General features: G+C 51.8%; 1 long non-coding RNA gene across 2 annotated transcripts; it reads left to right on the plus strand.

Annotated features, from left to right (window-relative positions):
* Positions 1 to 2591: 2591 nt before the first annotated feature.
* LOC104860447 lies at positions 2592 to 18520 on the plus strand. Of its 2 annotated transcripts, XR_004518686.1 has the most exons (5): positions 2592 to 2924; positions 9984 to 10077; positions 10173 to 10380; positions 17493 to 17631; positions 18035 to 18520. It is a non-coding gene; the product is annotated as an uncharacterized LOC104860447 (long non-coding RNA). The 2 variants fall into 2 exon arrangements; XR_779696.3 differs by lacking the exons at positions 17493 to 17631; positions 18035 to 18520 and adding an exon at positions 13977 to 14862.
* Positions 18521 to 18894: the final 374 nt, after the last annotated feature.

The following is an 18894-nucleotide window of genomic DNA, read 5'->3' on the forward strand; positions in this document are numbered from 1 at the left end:
GCTGTTGGGACGAGGGCCTCAAATCTTAAAGTAGCCTTTGAAATCCTCCTTGAATAGTCCTGTTTCTCTCCTTTTCCTAGAAACCATCCACCCCCTGCCCTCCAAACACGCAGGCCTTGGGAGTATTTGTGCCCAGCAGTGTCAGGCTACTGGCCTTTTGTGTATGCTGCTGCCCGATCAGAGCACTCTCCTGCAGCCCCAAGATCCCCTGGTAGTTCGAGTTTATTCTGTGCTCACATCCTCAGGGACATTTCCTGGTCTGCCTTGAAATGACTCTTCCTGTCCTCTCGCAGGACACTGTGTCTACTGCTCTGTGTGCTTCTAGAGTAGTTTCTGTGAGCCCTGTACGGTGGGCCCATGGTTTTCCTCACCAGTGTTTCCCCTAATAAAGTGGCTATCACATAGTAGGTGCTCAATGTGGTAAATCATAAATGAATGCTATGATACCGCAGGCCTCCAGGTCTCTGTGCTCAGGGGATGGGGAATATGTCTCTACGAGAGAGCTAGCTCCAGGGTCAAGAAACTGAGGCGCCTGGGTACAGTACTTACGGAGGCACTATCTGCTATCCCCAGATGGCTGGTGCCAACCTCAGGGTCTTATGCCTTCCCATGGCACTGCTAAACGCCAGCCACAGGGAGTACAAGTGCGGGCAGATCAGGACTGCCAACTCAGCTTCCGGGCCTGTGTCTGGCAGGATGTTCTGCAGAGAACGGATATGTCTCCTGCCCACACAGGCATCTAGCTCCCAAAATAATCCCCAGTCACCCCCTGCAGCTGAGCTGATGTATATTTTCAGGCCCATGCAAGGTTGTTTTGCTTCTGTAACCTCATTATAGGGAAAAGGGTGTCACAGGCAGAACAGGGACATGAAAGGGACTAATTTCCCCAGCTGCGGACATAATGGGGGATTCTTACCTCCACAGGATGCTGCTCACCCAGGAATCTGCAAGGAAAATCACAGGGCCATGGGCTGCACAGTTCTCAGGCTTATGGAACATTTCGCAGGATTGTCAGGGTGGCAGACAGGGCTGGTTGGATGGTGGAATATGGTCTAATGGCTTCATCAGAGCCACTTGTGAGAGTGCGGTCCCCTTGGTCCCCTTACAGCAGATGTACAGGACATCGCCACCCTTGTTTCTATTCAGGAGCACCTGGCCCAAACCAAGAGACCAGGACATTCCCAGTGCTCCGCTCCTTCCTCCCCACCACCCTCTACCTAGGAACTGCCTCCCACCAGGACCCGAACCCAGCTCTACCAGCTCTGGAGAAAGGCTAGAGTGTGGGTCTGCCCCAGGAAGACCTTGAACCACCTGGAGAACTCCAGGCACAGCGGCCTAAAGATCTGGGGGTTAAAAATTGCTTGGGCTGGAAAAAAGGCTTGGGTTTTAGCTTGCTCTGCCATGCTCTGAACAACTCACTTCACTTCTCCTGTATTCCTTTTACTCCATGTAAAATGACATATTTGAATTCATTAATCCACACATGCATGTCAATGTCCTATGGTAAAAGTTAAGATATGATCTTTGTTAAAGCTCACCATTTCCAATGGGAATATGTTAGTTTCCTGTCACCGTGACAAACACCTAGATATCTTACAAGGAGGACAGGTTTATTTTGGCTTGTGGTTTCAGAGGTTGCAGTCCATGGTCAGCTGGCTCCATTGCTTTTAGATCTGTGATGAGACAGAATATCATGGTAGGTGAACTAGGTAGGTAACAAGAGACTTGGAGAGAATGGACTGGGAGCCCTCTGTGCCAGCATGGTTGGGTCCTGTTTTCTAAGGTTCAAGTGTTCTTTCCTAATGTAACAAGGGCTCCTAACAGTAGCTGTTAAGGATGACCAGGGCCCTGTGAGAAGGTAAGATGATTTGTCAGTGTAAAACTGGTCCATAAAGAGAAAGGAGTGTGGGCAGTGTTCTGGCAAAGGGAGGTCCACAGATGGGTCAGGAAGCCAGGGCTCCTGAAGGAGACTGAGCCAAACAGGGAGTTGAAAAGATTTGGTGAAGGATGCGTGGATTACCAAAGCCAGGACAGTGAACAAAGGCCTCATTAGATTGGTGGGGTTTTCGTGCTGAAAAATAAGATATTTATACCTCTCCAAGGAAAGACTTTGTTCTGTTTACAATTATTGGTGCTTACAAAAGTACATTGCTACAAAAGCACCCTGAGCTCCTATAGGACCATTCCTACATCAGCCTTTCCTGGTTGTTACCCTATAGCTAGATCTCAGCTTGGCTGAGATGTAATCACATTGGGGGTGCAAAAAAAAAACCTCAGACAAAAGAGTCCCTTTGGCAACCCTTTTGGGGCCTCCTTCCAGATTCGTTTGCCTGGGAGTTTACTTCCCATTTACAATAAATGCTGCTTTCTGCTTTTGCTCTGCAATAAATACTTTTGCTCAATCTTCTTTTGACTCCCATGGTGGTTAATTAATTAATTGTCAACTTGAGTGAGGAAGGACCAGCTGAATGCAATCAGCATGGTTCTGGCCATGGAAGACCCATTTTAAGGAAGATTGTTGGTAGAACAGCATAAAAGGAGAACAGAAGGGAAGGGTTTCAGCTGATTTTCCTTGGAAGAGCTTCATTCCAGCTGCTTTTCTTTGGAAGGGCTTCAGCTGTTCTCTTTGGCTGAGCTCTGGTCTTCGCCTAGCTAAGGGTGGCTGCTGTTCTCTTTGGAAGAGCGCTGGTTTTCGCCTGCCTTCACCTTGAGAGTCACCTCTTGGCTTTCGGCACAGGTTTTTCAGCTTCCAGAATCTGTCTTCCGGCTTCTGGTGCAGACTCTGTAGCCTCTCACACCAGCCCTTGGGCTTTCAGGAGCAGACCCTTCAGTCTTCTGTCACAGATTCTGCGACCTCCTGAGAGCGACTTGCATGGAATGTTGCTGTGCACACCAGGCCTTCAGCTGGATTCGCTGCATCTCTCGTGAGTGGAAAAATCTCTTGCACTCTTCTACCCTTGACTCTGGGTGGATATTGTCAGCTAATCTCGTAAATTTCTATGTCCTGCGTTAAATCCGTTTCTCCTGCAAATACTGCCTACAACTTGTCATTCTTTCCGGGTTGAAAGAAGAACCCACCAGCTGGACAGGGACAGTAGGGAGCACAATAGGAGCAAAACTGTCTACATCGTAGCAGCCAGGAAACAGAGAAGGGAGGGAGGGGCCTGGGGACAACATATACTCTTCAAGGGTATGACCCCAATGACACTTCCTCCAACTGGGCCGCGGCATCATCCTGGCCATAGCACTGAGACAGAGGGTAAATGGTGGGCGGGGGGCAGACTTTTTAAAATCAGGGAGAGGAATGGGGCCTGCGGAGTGGGTGCTGAGCAGGAGATACAATGTTAATGTACAAGGTAAACCAGGAAAATCACCTAAGCCATTGCTGTGACCTCTAGTCTGGCACTTCGAGGATGAGTGGCTTGTGTTGCTGGCGGGCCTGCCTCACCCATCCGACCATGACCTCCTGAAACACGGGAACATGACTGGTTTTTCTCTCTCTGCCCAGGCCCGGCTCATGGCTTGGCACTCCGTGGTGACACCTGCCCCGTCATTGGAAACTAACACAGGAGCATAGAAAGACAGGGAAGTTTCTTCCTGGTTATTGTCCAACAGCCACCTGGCCTTGAACCTCTCACAAGCATCTATTCACAGTACATGTGTCTCAGCGGGACATAAATTTCTCCGCAGCCCAGGGAGTTATTTAAAGTCTCTATTAAAACAGCTGGACCTTGATGGAAACAGAGCAGTTGTCACTGTTGGGACCTGAGAGGTGCCTGAAAAGGACAGGGATGTGTAGGCAGGATTTATTCTAGGCTTCTCAGAAATGCCTGCTTTATGCTGGGCTCCGGGCATAAAGATGCCAAGTGGCCTTGGTAACAGGAGGGGCGCCTCCTGCTCACAGCAGGTGGGCCTTTAGGAATGACACTTCTGTCCTGGGGATGTGAGCAGCCTTATCCACTTTTTCCTTTAATCTCACTCTTAGAAGTTTGCTGGGAGCTGGGCTGTGAACTGCAGAAATGTGAGGAGACGCTGTTTCAGCAAGAGCAAAAATAGATATTAGTGGTAGCCGCTGGGTTAGTCAGCCCAGCCAGAATGATCACCTACTGTGTGCTGGGCCACAGGCTTGCTATGTTCCCAAGAACCAAGAACCGGAGAGGGGCTGAAGTGGAGGGGCTTGTGCTGATTCATAGCTGTTATTCTGATGATGATGACTAAGGATAGCCATAGAGCACCGACTTGCTCTCAAGTGTCAGTCCCTCTTCCTCCGGAGCTCTGTCAGCTAGGGGGTTTCCCTCCTCCCTGGCTTAGTTAACCCTATGACCCACATATAGGAGGAGGGAATGCGAACTTTGGGTAAGAATGTATCTTGCTCAGCTCACTCTGAGACTAAAGCTCCCTGCAACTGGCCATGATGACCAGCATGGAGTAGGATCTTTGCTTTCCAGTTGTGGTGCCCCTGGTTCGTAGTCTGGCTAATGTTTATCTTCTGTTCTCACCTCCCAAGATCAGAACATTACAGTAGAATGAGCACCAGTCTTCTGACCATCTGCACAAGGCCTCCCTAGATTCTTCTACCAGGGTACAGAGGAACTAGGGGGTCATCTGTCATCCGGCCTAGTCCCTTGATAATAAAGTTCAAGAAACTGAGGCCAAGGGGGAATCCATGATCCATCTAAGGTCGTGCAGTGTTTGGTTGCAGACAGGGGCCAGGACACATTCTTCTGAGCTGCAGCTAATACTCTTTAGTTCTACCTTGACCCACACAGACCTTAGGCCCATGTCAACTGGGCCCAGAATTCCAGGCTTGAGCCACACAAGAGAGGGCAAGTTGGGCAGAAGATATCTTTTCTGTTTGTGCTGCTATAGCAAATTATCCTACAAAGTGAGTGACATTTCAACAATGGAAACATTTCTCACAGTTCTAGAAGCTGAGAAATCCAGACCGAGTGCTGACAGATCCAGTCTCTAGTGAGAGTGTGCTTTCCGTCTTTCCACAGCTGAGTCCTTATGTGGCCAAAGGAAAGAGGGAGCTCCCTGAGTTTCCTTGCACAAAGGCATTAGTCCCATTCATGAGGGCTCCATCTTCCCAACTTACCTCCCCAAGGCCCCATCTCCTCGTTCCATCATCTTAGAGGTTAGGATTTCAGCCTCTAACTTTAGGGGACACAAACATTCAGGCCATTACAGGAGATTTGGACTTTGGTAGAGGGCAATCAAATGCAGCCTGTGAGGAAGGCACTCATGCTGATCCTGTACACTTCAGTGGAGTCACAAGCAATCATGTCCCCAGTCCTGACTGGGGCCATGGCCATACAGCCTGGGCTGAAAGTGCAACAGGCTCACAGTGTAATTAGAAAAATAAAGGCACTGTAACATGTCACTATAAAGTTGCCAACTTTCCTTTCTTGAAAAGACCTTTTACCATAAAATTGTGTCATTCTTACTTTTGGTTTACCTTTCTTTTTTTTTTTGGTACTGGGGATTGAACTCGGGTCCTTGCGCTTACAAGGAAGGCCACCGAACCACTGAGCTAAATCCCTGGCCCTTACCCTTCTTTTCTTGTAGGGAAGGATTGTGACAGCTGACTTGATGCCTTGGAATTTTCTTGGCCAGTGTTGGCATTTTTATCAAATTTCCTGGGGTCCAGAACCTTGTCTGTTGTGTATAGTATCCCTCCAACTTCACAAAAAAAAACCCTTTGTTCCTGAAACACCCAGTATCACCACCCAGATCTTGTGTTCCTCTGAATCCAATTTGGGAATGCTGGCCTTTAAAAACCAGACGGATTTGTCAATGAACAGTCTCAGCACCGGCTGGCCTCTCAGGAGCATCTGCACCCAGCATTAGGAGGTGTGAACATGCTTGCACATCTCCACTCTGCTCTCTGTCTCCTGGGGAGATAAACCAAGCTGCTGAGGTTCAGTGATTCCAGAGCCCTGCCCTCCAGATCCTCATGCGCTGACATCATAGAGGACAAACCAGAGCAAGCAGGAAGCAGCAATCCTGTATCCCTGGGCTTTTTGGCTTGTGCGCCTTCTTTCTTCAGGATTATCACTTTCTTGTGCATCTGTCCTGCAGGTCATGGGAACAGGATCCAGTTGCTGGAATTATTGGAAGGTGTGATTCCCACTGGGATGTATGGAAACCCTGTCTAGGCAGGAGATGATGGACTAGGGTCACCTACCCTCCGTGAGGACCTTCTAATCTGAGGATGAAGAACTCAGGATCTTGTTTCACTGGACCACAACCACTTGTCTGGCTTTGCTCTAGACCTCAGTCACCACCCTTAGGCCCCAGGGCTCCATGCAACTGTGAGTCACGTGGGTCACACTTCTCATTGCCAACCCTTACACACACTGGTCCTTTGATCTGATGGCCCCTCTCCCACCTCCTTGCACATTTTATCTAGAGAATTTCTATCTTTTGTATTTCCACGGAAAAGCCACTGCCTCCTCCTCTTCTCCTCGACAAGTGAGTGGGTCAGGTACCTTTATTCACTCCATCACTGACCGTGTCCAGGGTTCTAAAGAGTTTGCATAGATTCAGATCTCCAAAGAACAGTCCCCAGCTGTGGGACCCCTTGCTTGCCCCTATCTCCCCTCCTCGGCTACCACCTCCCTCGGTAACACTACAGCCCTTCAGGGCACCCCATTTCCCTGGACCTCTGGACCTTCCTAGATGGGGCGGGGGAGCAGGCATCCATCTTTTGCACCCCTATGAATGTTGCCCACTGGCACAGCAGGGAGGTTGGGCTTGGATTCATCTCAGAGCGAGCTGTCTGTGGGGGAGTGGGAGGGGTGTTTATTAACATTAACTGAACATTTGGTATGTGTCAGGCACTATTGTAAACCCATTAATGGCTTTAAATCACGGGGCTGTAGGAGTAATGCAGTGGTAGTATTTGCCTAGCAGGCAAAAAGCCTTGGGTTTGATCTCCAGCACCACAAAAAATAAGTTTTAGATCACTTCACCCTCCCCCAAACAGCATGGTATGAGCTTCAGTTTTTCCCTTTTGTAAGTGGAAAAGCAGAGACACCAAGCAATTAAAGAACTCGTCCAAAATCCACCAGGAACTAGTTAGAGGAGTTGGGGTTGGAGCCAGACTCTGACCTCTATGTTTTAGAGCCTCTTTCTGCTGTTTAGGTTGGTGTCATCAAGGAAAGGCCAAGAGCTGTTTGCCTGGGAACAGAAAGATGTTGTTGAGCCATCAGGCTTGTGCAGGGCACGGCTAAGAATTGGTGTCGGCCACAGGTAGTCGGGGTGTATCCTGACAGCCCAGAGAGGGGCACAGGATTCTGGCCTTTAGAGGATGGTGAAGCGGTTAGGAGAGGTGGTCAATGCCAAGCAGCAGGTCAGGGACCAAAGGAGGAGTGGCCAGCCAGGGAGATCTCGAGCAGTCTGGGCAAGGGTGTCTATCCTCTGTCTGGTGCTGAGATCCCTGCATATGTCCCAACCTCCTGGAGCTTCAGTAGCAGTATCAGCCTCCTCGTTGTGGCCCTGCAGGGAGTGGAGGAGGCTGGCAGGTTCCCAGGCTTGGGCGCCACGGACAGAGGAAGGCCAGAGGTAGCAGCAGGCCAGACAGGGAACCAATCTAGAGGATACAGATCAGATCCAACCCAGGAAGACTCTGGCCACGCCACCCTGGGGCGTGGGGAATTCCCTCTACTCGCGGTTCCAGGTGTTTTCAAACTAAAGGCTGTGCCTCTCAAGAAGCCTGAGGCATGGCTGGTGGAGGGCGTGTGTGTGTGTGTGTGTGCGCATGCATGCGTGCATGTGTGCCCATGTGCATGTCCAGAGGAGCCGGAGTGGGAATTTACTCTTCTTGATTGCCAATCTATTTCCATTCATCTCCACTGAGATATTTGCCCAGCGAATGAAGACACTTGTGCTCATCTGAAACTTGAGAGCTGGAGTGGACATTTCCATTTGTCTCTCTTCTAGTGCCTCAAGAGCCCCAATCAGCAGCTGAAGAAGCCTGGGCCATTAGGGGGCGATCTTGGATCAGCAAAATGATCCTCTGGAAGCCACTGGGTGCACATTCTTGTAGACCTAATCCCCCTCCCATTTTCCACTGCCGTCTCTGCCGTGACCATGATTTTCATGATAATATTCCTATAAAATCAGGGAAAGGATGAGAAAGGAAGACAGACTTGATGTGGCTTTACAAGCTACTTTCCTTGTTATATTTTTGTTTCTGTTTTTTTGTTTTGTTTTGTTTTGTTTTTAATCGAGGGGGTAGATCAGACCCTGGCACGTTCTTACCAATCATTGATTGCTCGGGCAAAAGCAGCAATGTGTTTGGAAGCTTTGGTAAATGGTGTAGCAGTTTGGCCACTTGATCTGGTCATTCTAGAAGTATTTATACAGCAGAGAACACAGCACATAACCATACAAAAGTGTGCACACATTTATAAGAGCCATAGACTGGAAACAATCTGAATACCCATCGGCAGGTGAGCCATGTGACAGAGGCACGCAGTGAAAGGCTGGGCAGCAAGGAGAAGGCATGTGACATGTTTACGGCGACGGTGGTGGTTCTCACTGGAAGGGCATAGAGTGAAAGAAGCCAGACAAAGGCATGCACTGCATGAGCCTGTTAGGTAGCCTGCAGAAAACAAAAAGTAATCCATCGATGGTATCAGGAAGCAGACTGTAGCCCAGTGCAGGGGAGGGAGGTGAGGTGGCAGTGATGAGAGGAGGAGATGGCCAAGGGGCATCGGGAAATGCATGGGGGTCACGGCCGTGTTTACTCTCCAGATTGCAGCTGTAATTTCACGGATATACACACACGTGCCAGACTTACCAATTTGACACATAAGCTATATAGTTTATTGTGTGTCAGTGATAAGGCAATAAAGCTATTTATAAAGTCGAAAGGTCACTAGGTTTCTGTTATCTTGAGAGCTTTGGAAGATGAAAGCTGAAGTGGGCTAAAGTGCATCCTCATCCTCTCTGTATTAGCACCTTTGCTGTGTAAGACTTTGTAGCACTGTGGGTGGTGACCTGTCTCACCCCTGATCAAAATCTTGGGGCTTCCCATCTAACTCACTTTGGGCAGTGGGCTGTCTGCAGATGTGACCCAAGGTGGCACACTCAGGCTGACTCCTGCACCTCTACCACTGTCTGCTTTCTGGAAGATGAGACTCACGGAGCACAACCAAGTGGATCCTGTCTCCCTGCTGAGGTCAGTTACAACAGCCAAGGTCAGTGACTTCAGACAGCAGTCGTAGAACACCCTTGATGGGTGACTGGGTCTAGCCAAGTTCAGCAGAGCTGCCCGGCCAAGCTGCACTGCACTGACCCCGAAGAAGCAAGGGAAAGATGTATTGTGATGTTAGTCATGAGGTCTGGATTAGGCAGTATTACTACAGCAACTGAGAGTCGACATAGGCCTTATGAGAAGGACTGGTGTGGGTTATCTGAGAGGGCTCCTGAGAGGAAACAAGGCATGCTGGGTTTTCATGGCAAGAGCAAACCAGCCAGAGGATTAAGGGGGTTGCGAAAGGCAGAAATGTGCATAAGCCTGCACGCCCTGGAAAACTCTGTTCAGGAAGATGGGACAATTCCTCAGTGTGGCCAGAGCTAAGGATAGTGGGTGGTTGGAGGTAGGCTGGGAAAAGAGGCCAGGCCACACCCTGAGATGCTCAAATGCCAGGCTCTGGCACTTTGAGGAAATGGGGACCCACTGCGGATTGTTGATGAGGATGGGCTTTTTTTAGGAAGACCTTTTTCAATGGCCAGGGTAGAGGGAAGATTAAAAACAACCAGAGTAGAGGCTGAGGCCCTGATATAGGTGAGCTTACCCCAGCCCAGATGGGAGAGTGATGACCCCAGAGGATGTCTGCATGCTTGGTGATTTCTTTCTAGGATGTTCCCCATTGCAATATCTTGCCTCAACCAGGCTACAGAGCTCTTGGACTGGGTTGATTTTACCCCTCACTTTGGCCAATTAATTTAAACTTTCTATCAATTTTTAATAGTTTGCAAAGCCTTAAAACTGGACAACATCTTTTAAGGCCGCCAGTGCAGAGGGCAGAAAGACGTTCCCAGAAAGCTTACAAGATTACTGGGTTGGTAAGAAGCTGGTTCTCCTCCTGTATTATTGTGATTAATTGCATGGGGCCTACACATCATCCTTTACAAGCAACCCATGTTAATTAACATTACAGGGCGACTCAAGGTGAACAGTGTGCTCGCATGACATAAAGGAGGACAGTCTGCAAGACGGTGTGATTGCCATCAGCGAGTGGAGGGGACCTTTCCCAATCGTGGCTTCCCAGCATCTTCTCCATCAATTCCCACAAGCATGAGTGTGGCAGCATGAAGAGGGCTCGAAGATTTCTGGATTTCTACCTTCTGGCTATATTTGTGCTTCAGGTAATTAACAAACCCTTTCTAGGGTTCTTGGGAGTGATAAACCATCAACAGGAAGGGTTCTTCCCTCCAGACCCACCGGGAGATGGCCTTGTATCCCCCTCAGCACACACAGAGTCTCTGCAGAGATAGGCCCCCCACAGTCCCTAGGGCAGGCAAGAGGGGCCTCCTCTCTCTTCTGGGCTCACTGTAGCCCAATCACAAGCCCCATGTGGAGTGAGCGAGTGCAGGGATAGTGCCCCATGTCAAAGTGCGGGCCTAGAAGATAGTGTCTCTCTTTACACATAAAAAAGTCTCCAAAGATCTGGTGTCACCCGCTATTTATTCTGGAGACCAAGCACACCGATAAGGTGAGCATATGTGGCTAGAAATGCAGCATAAATTCAGCATCAAAGCCATACAAAATGCTACCTCCATAGGTTGTATTGCAGAGTTGGCTGGGGACCCAGTGTAAAGTGAACTGTCTCCCTTGGGTTGAGACATTTTCTTGGGAGTATATCCAGCAACCCAGGGCCACCCATGAGAGGGCCAGCAGCTTAGCATCTGATAGTCATAGTAACCCAGAATTTTATATTCCTGAGTCTTAGGATCTTTAATTGATCCTTAAGCTATAAAACTTAAAATCAGATGGCAGAGTCACAGAGTTTTAAGATCACAGAGACCTCAGTCATCATCTTACCTAGATATAAAATCAATATCCATGCTATTCAAATGTGTGGGGGAAAAGTCCTCCAGACAGAGAGTAGCAAGAGCAAAAACCCTGAGGCATAATATGAACAGCAATATCTTTGACTTCCTTGGGTTGGTAACCTCCAAAACTTGGGCACATCAAGAATAAGGAAGAGGGTGCTCCCTCATGGCCAGACAACTTGAGAGCAGGTGTCACACACAGTGGGTGTTTCATAGAAGCCAGAATTGTTGGGTTTAGCGGCCCACATGCCCAAAGGGATCCTTACTTAAGGAGATGGTCAGGGCATGAGGTGACTAACTGGATGCCAGGTCGGGGGAGAACCCAGTAAAGTCCCAAGTGTCTTCCTGCAGAAGAGACAAGGGGCTGTCAGGGAGTAGGGCCTGGCTTGCACGTGGAGGCTGAACTGTGGCCCTAGATGGCAAGAAGATGGCTGTCCCCAGGTAGACAGGAAGACCAGCGCCATACAGATGAAAACCGCAGTCAGGCTCTGTCCATCTAGGACACTTACGTGACTTTGGATCAGGGAGGACACCAAGAAGGCGAAGGACAGCCTGCTGAGGGGCTTTGGCGTATTCGAGATTTGCTCCTGCGCCTGATGAACAAGCTCTGAGGGCACAGAGGGTTGAGTGGCCCGGGGCCGCTGCGGGGACAGCACTCCTCTGAATGCGGGTGTTCCAGAAACTGCATTTCAGGAAGATGAGCGGTCGACTCAGGGTCTTACCGTGAGGAGCTGAGGACAGTTCTGAGGGCAGGCAGGGGCTCCGGGGGTCAGGAGAGGTGCTAGAGGGTCACCCAGGGGCAAGTGTCATTTTCTGGGGCATTCGGAGAATGCTAACAAGTCGCCACTCTGATCTGAACCCCTGCTGTGTGCCTGATAACTTAGTCTGTCGTGGACAACATTTCACTGAGCACCTACTGCGTCCCTGGCCCAGGGCTGATCCTGGGAGGACAGCTGGGATTCAGAAAAATGAGAAACTGTTGTTCAGGTGGAGGAGATGGGGGCTGTCAAACTACTCAAACAAGTGAAATACCGATAGAATGCAGTTCATGTCCTGAAGAAAACCAGCGAGAGGCCAGGCGGAACTTCTCCTAACTTTCCTTCTTCAGTCCCTCCTCTAAGCCGTCCTGTACTGAGAAAGCTCCTGTTACTAAACCATTTTACAACTGAGAAAATGGAGGCACAGAGAAATGAGCAATGGTTTTAGTCACACAGCTGGGGAATAACAGAGCCAGAATCCAGGCCCCAGCTGGTCAGCCCCACTGCACCCCTTTCCCTAGCTTCATGGTGCCCTCACAAGGTGGGGAGACACACTGGCTACCTCAGGGGCCACAGAGCAGGCACGCCCCTGTGCAGAAGGACTGGAGCCAGTGGACCTGGGCCTGAATGCTGCCTCCTGCCCCGGTTGTTGTGAGAATCCAGTGCATCTCCTGCACCTCAGTTTCCTTCTCATGTGAGGAGAGGCTTTCCCTGTTTCCTGATTTCAGCAGCTTCTCCTCATCCACGCCTGAACTGTGCTGCTCAGGGACCCAGAACACAGGGCTGTGACCCCCGGTGTTGGTAGCTTTTCATCTTTATGAACAAAATACCTAAGACAAACAAGTTACAGGAAGAAAGGTTCATTGTGCCTCATGGTTTCCGAAGGTTCAGGCCATGGTCAGCTGACTCCATGGCTGAGGCCTGAGGTAAAGTAAAGCATCATGGCTGATGGGGGTCAGGGAGCAAAGCTGCTCAGCTCATGGCAGCTGGGAAGCAGGGCAGGGGAGAGAACCAGAGAGGAAAGGACCAGGGACAAGATGCACCCTTAAAGACATCCGCCCGCTTCCTCCTACCGGCCCAACCTCTCGTTTCCATCACTCTGAACAATGCCGTCAAACTGTGATCTCCTCTGTGGATTAATGCACTCGATAGAGTCCGAGACCTCCTGATCCACTCTTCTCAAAAGCTCATCCCCTGGTAGCTAAGCCTTCAACATAGAAAATGCTGTGGGGCTGAGGACAGCGATGTGACCGGTGGGCCAGGCTTCGGAGTCCGCAGAGTGGGTGCTGCAGTAGGCCACCCGCTCCTCACAGTGGGAGGAGTTCAGCTCTCTCCCAGCCCAGGGTCTTTTCTGGCCTAAAGGCACAGTGAGACAGGAGCGGCAGTGAGGACAAAGTGAAAGAGCCTGCAACTTGACTCTCTCCTCTGCCTGGCTGGCCTGGTACCTTAGGTAAACCCCCAACCTTCTCTAGCCTCATCTGTAAGACAGAAAACATCACCCCTACTCCTAAATCAGGGTCCTCGGCAGAGCCCTGTGAGAGGCACAGAACACCCAAGAATGGAAGGAGGATGAGGAACTCTCCCTGACCAGCTGCACTGCAGCCCAGACTGCAGCAGAGAAGCCAAGCGGCCTGTTTGGAAGTGAGCTCAGGCTCTGTTTAAGAGGGTGGGGGTTGGGAGGACGGAACACCTCATTCCCAAACACATTTATGTAAAATTAATTGCATTAGCTGTTCTTTGCATCTGTTAATTGCAAAGCCAATTAACTTTAAAATGCTCAGCTTGTGGCTAAATGCAGGGCCCAGGCTGGCTGGGGGGGTCCCTGTCTTCTGTGGTAGCCATATGCTCCAAGGCAGTCCCAGCAGCCTGCCTCAGCTGGCTGAGGAGACCCCGTGGGATGCTGGGAGGGTCCAGGAGATGGGTAGCCTTTCCCAGGATGCATGTCCTGGGTGGGTTCGGGAACCACAGTTTCCTAGCACAGGTGTGCCTAGTGTCACAGGTCAGGCAAAAGAATGGATATTCCCTAGGGTGGCCACAGTGACCCAGTGTCAACTCCTACTGCCCCTGGCCTCCAGGTCCCCTTGTTTCCTCGTGGTCTTTTGCACTACTGGATTGGCTGGCTATCTCTTTGCATATTGTCTTTCTCCTCAGCAAAAATCGACTCCACAAAGACACAATGTGTTTGCCGCTGTGTGTCCAAGGCCTGGAAGAGCTCAAGATTAATGAACAAATGCATGAAAGAACAAATGGATATTGGCTTCTGGGAGGAGGGATTTCAAAGCCACCACTCAGTGGGATGGGCAGCCACAAGAGGGAGGGTGCTTTCTTCCCATGATAGATGTCGGACGGCACCGAGATGGCAAAGACTCTGTGGCCTACAGCCAGCTCGCCTGCTGCTAGGACTCCTATGCAGCCTGAGTTTCGCACAGGCATTGACTGGGGGAATTATTCTTGGGATCTTTAGCCCAGCTCCCCACTCCCCAACCTATGAATTCTCTCTGTCTGCTTTGTCCAGAGATGAGAGCTTCCTGTTTCTCAGGGGACCCCAGTGACAGTATCAGTTGCACGGGAGCTCAGCCCCTGGTTTCAGCTAGTTCAGTAGCAGCTTCCTTCTTTGTGATTCGGTTCTCTTGTTTCTTGAGCTCAGAGCTGTGGAGCTGAAGACATAGGCTTTGCTGAGGCCAATACAGCACCCAGAGGTGCTGGCACCTGCCCTGCCCTAGAGTCTGTGTGCACAGGTGGAGCAGTCTGGCAGCTCTGGGAAGGGGCCTGGTGCACCAGAGACTCTGCTGGGAATGAACCAGGCAGTTGGCACCAGCGTGGCCTGGGTGCAAGCATCCAGGGAGGGAGGTGTAGGCAGACTGGGTGGGGAGGGCCAGGTGGGGCCAGGAATACACATCCTCCTTCCCAGAAGCCTCACTCCTCTGCTCCTGCTGCTGCACCATATTTCTGAGAACATCTCGATCCCAGCACACAAGCAGCCTCAGCCAGGGAGATGTTTGCAGGTTCCTGGCGGGAGGGTGGCACCCAGGTGTGCCATGCGATTTCCCTTCAGGTGTGTGACTAAGCACACTGGCCAGGAGGGAGCGCCTGCCTGCCAGTCTGCTGCTGAGTTCTCTGGGAGGCTGGATATGGTACAGGAAATGCAGGCCCTGTGAATTGGAATGGCAGTGACGGGGGGCAGGTGGGGATGTCTGGCAGAAATCAGTTTCACGGAAAATAATTCAATAATTCATCAGCGAATCAGGAGAGGCACTGCAGCCTCGAGCTGCAGAAGCTCTTGAGTGATGGTTCCTGGATCCTGCCCCGTGTTTGCTTTTCTCTGAAGGTGATGGATGTGCAGGCAGTGCTAATGGGCCCAGAGCCGGTTACGAGGCAGCCACCAGCTGTCCGTCCCTGTCCTACTGCCATCGGAGGGCACCTGGATAAACTCAGGGATGGAGCAGCCAGGTGGGGTCTCCGGGCTGGCCCTGGAGGTCGGATGGGCTCCAGGACCAGCTTTGTGTATCTCGCACACAGGCCCGGGGCAGCTGTGAACAGTGTCTAGGGGCCCCTGGGGGGCGTCGGCCCGAGCATGTGCCCGGCCCTCTCCAGTCCCATTCGACTACTAGGTCATTACGAAGCCGAGTGAGTGAAGGGTGGTGATCTAGGCACGCAGTCAGTGCTCGTGAGATACACATTCATCACCCCATCATCCGGGCCATCACCGCCATTGTCACCGTCATCATCGGATCTTTCTTTCTGTGTGTATGGAAATATTATGTAATTGGGACCCTATCTATATTCAATGCTCTTTTTATATCATCAGCACTTTCCCACATCATTGAAAATTCCTCAAAAGCATGATGTTAATAGCTTCATAATTGTACCTCATTTAGCTGCACCGTAATTTGCCACACTGTCCTCGACTGTCAGATGCGCAGAGGATTCTGGGGTTTTTCTCACACACATCGGCTGTGCTGAACATTTGGAGAATTATTTACTTGAGTCCCTGACCGCTTCCTCAAGACAGGTCCCTGCACGGGTGACCAGGACATCAAGGACAGCCACATTCCTCAGGCTCAGGCCCTTTATCGCCCACTCGCTCTCCCCGGCAGCCTGTTTGGGGCCTAGCTCCCCCAGAACCCCTTGGGTGGCATTGACCCTCCGTGACAGCATCACCCAGTCATATCCCAGGTGTCTCTGGGAGCCTGAAAACTACGATGGAGGAGCAGGCTGGAGTGGGCAGCCCCAGGTGGGGAGTCAGAGTCTCCTGCCCCTCGCTCTGCTCCTCTGCTCTGACTCCTCTCCAGTCCCTTCATCCCGGTCCAGGGAGCCCCACCACGGAGGGAACCACAGGAACTGACTGGCAGGGACCACTCCTCAAGCTTCCAACCCGAGTCCTATAGGCTCCTTGGGGCAATCATCCTTTCGCTGGCCTCCTTGTCCAGGCCGGCGTCCCTGTCCACCATCCCATGTGTTCAGGCTGTGGGAGGCTGAGTGAGGCTGCCCCAACACTGCACACCGGGTCCCCGTTCCTGGGGCGGGGGTCGCTGCACGGCTCTCAGACACAAGTTCACATACAAGCTGGTCCCTAGGGCTCTTGGGAAAACGTCTGTGGCCAAGAGAAGGGAAGTTGCGGGAGTAATTCAGGCCACAAGGGGGACTGGAAAAGGAAAGAGATGGCCTGTGGTTGCAGGTCAGGGGGAGGAAGCACAAAGACCCACTGGGGCCAGCCTTGTGTGTGGGGGGCCCCTCCGTGTGGGGCCAAAACCATCCCAAAACCACAGATGAGTGCAGGATTTGAGAGATGGAAAGGGGTTGCAGCACCCAGCCAGGTGAATCCACCCAGGAGGGTCCATTCTCACTGGGCAGATGCTAGGCAGCTGTGCTCAGAGCTCTGCCCCTCAGAGCTGGGAAGCCCAGATATCCCTATGCTTAGACCAGGCCCGACCCAGCTGTCCCTGCATTGGCAAGGTTACCGTTCCCTCCCTCAGCTGGGCTCTTCCCCTCCCTGCCCAGTAGGTCCCTGCACCCAGCATAGCCCTCAGCCCCGCAGAGCTCCATGACCTGGTGGTCACATCCTCCTGTCTGCTCACTACTGAGCTCCATGAAACCGGGACAGGATATGTCTGCCCCATCACAGTTGTGTCCTCTGGAGCAGGGCAGATGCAGAGGGGACACCTGGTCCAGTTGGTGGTGTGAGGGCAGGAGTGACTTAATTCAGCTTTGGGTGGAGGTTGAAGGAGAAGGACTTCTTAGCCTGAGACCCTGGTGTAGGTGACGGGACTTTTCTGGGACAGAAGACCACAAGGAAGAGCAGGTTTGGGGATGACAATGAACTCAGTAAGCTCCTGGGCTGCCCTGCCCTCCCTTCTGCTTGGCTTGGAGAGACCTTGGCATGGTCCCACATGGGCTCACTCTGCCTAGCTGAAAAATGGGCAAACACCCCTTTCTCTGGAGAGGCCAAGGCCCTTTGGTGAGGAAGGCACACCTGTTATTTTCCAACATTACTCACTGTTTGGGACATTGCCACCCTCCAAGTGATGCGAAGTTTGGAGGAGCACAGGCCTGGGGGAGGGGCTCTGTGCTTTCTGCTGGGACATCGGGCCTGCCCTTGGCACCTCCCCGTCCCTGCTCCTCCACGCCATCCAGGTCTAACCTCTGACACGGCTTCACCATCTGCAGCCCCGGACAGCAGTGACCCTTCACAGCCTCTCACGGCTCAGAGAGGAGGAGTGGGCTGCACTGGGGAAGGAGGAGGCCAGAGGATGTGGATGCGGAGGAAGAAACGAGAACCCTCCCAGGCCGTCCCCGGATGCTGCAGGTGAGTGGCCAGGCCAGACTTCTCTTCTCTCTGTAGCCATCAGCACCCAAAACACTAGCCTTAGATGTCACCGGTTGCGGGGGGGCGGGCTTCTAGATCATTAACCTGCAGGGGGACCTGGGAAGGTCCCCACCCCCGCCCCAGCCGGTCTCCATCTCCATCTGGACAAGCACTGGTTGGAAAGCTCAGTTTCTAACCTCAGCTGTGTACCAGAACATCTGAGAGTGGGCTAGGACCTTCACAAACACATCTGCCCCGTGCCCACAGGCTCTAAGTTGGTCAGCCTGAGACTAAGTGACGTCCTGGTTAAGATCCAGGGATCTGGAGCTAGACACCCTTGGGCTCCAGGCCCAAATGAGCTTGGCATCCGCTGTGAGTGTCTGCACCTCTCACTTCTCCGCAGGACACCGAGGACGGTCACAGTACCTGCCACAGAGGGATGTGGGTGTTTGGGGCCAATGACTTCAAAAGTGCTGGGCATACAGGGGGTTCTGGTGACCCTCTTCAACTATCCCGGGGACCCTGGTCACGTGGACTCTGCTGTGCTGCGGGCCCAGTCCTGGGAGGCCATGAGCTGTGCCTTTCTGGGCACACCTGGGGTCCCCTCTGTACCCGCACCCCTTACTGTTCCTGCTGTACCTCCTCCCCCGGGGTGTGCAGCAGCTCTGCCTGGTTGCTCCTCCAGATCAATCTCCTTTTTCTTCTCCCACTTAACAAACAGCTTCACTTAGGAAGCCATCTGGGAGGATGGATGGCACTGGGCACATTCTGCAGAATAAGTTTTCAGAGAAAATAGCAGGAAATAAAGGCACAGCACTTACGATTCCAATCTCATTAGGCCCCGTAACTCTGGCCTGTGGAGGACTGAATTTCTGTGTTGCGAGTTCCCTGTTTCCCCACCGCCCCCTGCCACCCTGTCTTCCCAGCATCCTGGACTCCATTACCACGTGTCACAGTGTCTCTAGCCAATTTCCCCCTCCCTCACCAGGAGGGCCTGCGGCTGGGGTTTCCTGACCCCTTGCGCCTCTCCAGTGCAGTCACTGTCCCACCTCAGTGGCTGCTCCCTCTCCCTACAGGGGTCCTGAGTGAAGGCTTATCTTCTGCAGGGTCTCCTAAGGCAGATTTGGGACTAAAGGGTGGCTCCCATGAGAAAGACAGATGTGTCTAAAGTTGGGATCTCCATTACCTAAGAGAGGTAATGAGCTCCCTGTCACTGGAAGGGTGCACAGAGCGTGGGTGTTATGGTTTAGGTCTAAAATGTCT

Source organism: Fukomys damarensis, unplaced genomic scaffold, assembly GCF_012274545.1.
Source record: "Fukomys damarensis isolate Sample0158 unplaced genomic scaffold, DMR_v1.0_HiC HiC_scaffold_23, whole genome shotgun sequence".
NCBI classification, from domain to species: domain Eukaryota; kingdom Metazoa; phylum Chordata; class Mammalia; order Rodentia; family Bathyergidae; genus Fukomys; species Fukomys damarensis.